Source organism: Penaeus vannamei, chromosome 26 (assembly GCF_042767895.1).
Source record: "Penaeus vannamei isolate JL-2024 chromosome 26, ASM4276789v1, whole genome shotgun sequence".
NCBI classification, from domain to species: domain Eukaryota; kingdom Metazoa; phylum Arthropoda; class Malacostraca; order Decapoda; family Penaeidae; genus Penaeus; species Penaeus vannamei.
In genome coordinates, this window is record NC_091574.1 from 17,618,513 (window position 1) to 17,621,276 (window position 2,764).

Genomic DNA, 2,764 nt, shown 5'->3' on the forward strand with positions numbered 1-2,764 from the left:
AAAAAATAGGACGGGGAAAAACACCTCACCTCAATGCGATGCTCGGGTCGAGTGAGGTCCCCCCGTACCCACAACCCGAAACCAAGTCTCCGAGCGAGCCCGGATTCGACCTCCGAATTCGAACGAAGCATTTCACTCGCCACGTATTCAGGCGAGCAAAACAAATTAAGAAAATAAACAAAATAGCCTTATTTCTTCACAAGAGGTTACTCCTGTTTTCACCGTATAATGGTGTTAACTCTGAAGCTTGCTTTTGGCATCATGTCTTATTGCTGCAGATGCAGATTGAATGTTTTATACCAATCTGCATCTGTGTCGGGCAGCTGTCCTCGGCGAGATATTCGTATTTTTCTGGGTGACTCCTATGTGGTGACTGGCTGCGATCGAGCTAGCTATAAGAAGTTCGTTGGTCCCCATAGTTCGGTAGCTGGTGCCAGCTGCGAGAATAGCCTCCTTTTCCGGGACACCGCAAGGCAATTTTTGGTCGCTTCGCAGTGCTCAACACTGACTGACCCTGTACTTCTGTGGGACACCTTCAAGTGCGTTTGAAACGCTCGATGCATCTCAAGAATCGATTGGTAAATGTCCAAAATGCACGATCTGCTTGCACTGGAGATGGCAGTGCGGGCGAAGATTAAAGATGTAAGTGAAGAAGGAGACAAGGTCAGCGGGTAGGCTTGGCAAAGGGCCTGGAGAGGTGGCCCCAAGGAGGCAGTGTCCGAGCGGGACCATGACTCGGTTAGAGGACGTGACCTCGAATGCATCTTACCACTCTTAGACTCTCTCTCTCTATATATATATATACATACATATATATATACATATATACATACATACATATAGCCTCTGGGCTAATACAGTAAGAACGTGTCGACCTCTCATCCATGAGGTCAGCGGTTCCCGTCCTACCCAGATGCGGGAAGTTGCAATTGTCGCTTGAAAGTTACTGTTGTGGCTGGGAACCGGGATGGGGAAGGAATAAGCCTGTCGAGTCCGTACCAGCCATTTTGGAATACCCAAGAGCCGAGGAGAGAGACTGAAATGGACGCAGCTGAGGGCTTGTCGTAGATAACAGCCGCTGTATTGAGAAAAGCAGGTGTGCCATGTGAACTAAACAGTTTTTGTTAAAGGTCTGTGTTAATCTTTTGATACATGTGTCGCATTGTACAAGTATATTCCCTAGTCCAGTCAATATTCAGGTGTAGGTTCTTATATATATATATATATATATATATATATATATATATATATATATATATATATATATATATATATATATATATATATATATATATATATATTTTTTTTTTTTTTTTTTTTTTTTTTTTTTATGGGGGGTGAGTTCATTTTTGTAGAATTTGCTTCATAGAGTTCCCGTGGCCCTCTGGCAAATACCAGCTGAGGTAAAACCATATCAATTTTTAATTTTGAGAGCAAATTGTGTTGTCTTGGTATTCATAGTCATTTCTTCTTATGATTTCATTTACCAATCTGTAAATGAAGTTTGATATAATCAGGACTTTTTTTCTTGAGCTGACCAAAATGAGTTTTTGTTTACTACATTAACAAGGAAAACCACATAGTCCTTTAGCTGAGGGGTTTCTCAGCGAAAAAAGGGCCCCTAAGTTAACCTTCATTTCTGGTTAGGGAGCCATGTGACCATAACAGCGAGGTTAGACATTCTGAAACATGGCGCTAAGTGAGAAAATCGCCATGATGTACGGAATCAGTGACTTCAAAAAGAGCTGTTAGGTTTGAAAATATGTTCAATTTGCAGAGCTAGCTCCATTTTAGTTTCCCCTACCCCCAAATTTATCGGTCTTTTTGAAGTCGTTGATTTCATACATCATGGCGATTTTCTCACTTAGTGCCATGTTTCAGAATGTCTAGCCTCGCTGTTATGGTGAGTTCTATGGCCCGCCAACCAAAAATGAAGGTTCACTTACGGGCCCTTTTATGCACACAGAAACCCCTCCGCTCCTGTACTAATAGCCACTCCACGTCCTTCCTTGTCTACCATACTAAGCTACCAATAAAATCCATTATTTGTGGGGTACCTTGGGACGTTAACTAGCCATATGAAGTGAAATTAGTATGTAAAGACATCAATACCAAATTTAATTACAACTGATTGCAAAAATTGCTAAAATTAGTTCATGTTTAAACTGAACCCCTCATATGGTGGTGGCTGTTAAAAGGAAGGATACGACGTACACAGATATAGACATATATGTGCACACACACATATATGTATGTATATATATATATATATATATATATATATATATATATATATATATATATATATATACATATATATATATATATGTATGTATATATATATATATGTATATATATATATATATATATGTATGTATGTATATATATATATATATATATATATATATATATATATATATATATATATATATATACATATATATATATATATATATATATATATATATATATATATATATATATATATATATATATATATATATATATATATACATATGTGTGTGTGTGTGTGTGTGAACATACACACACACACACACACACACACATATATGTGTGTGTCTGTGTGTATGTTTATATATATACATATATATACATATATGTGTATACATATCTGTGTGTGTGTGTGCGTGTGTGCGTGCACATATACATACACTCATGATACCACGTTCTATATAAGTTGATATCATGCTTCATGATATTCTCCATAAGAAATGAATACGAGGGAATAAAACAAAAGAATATT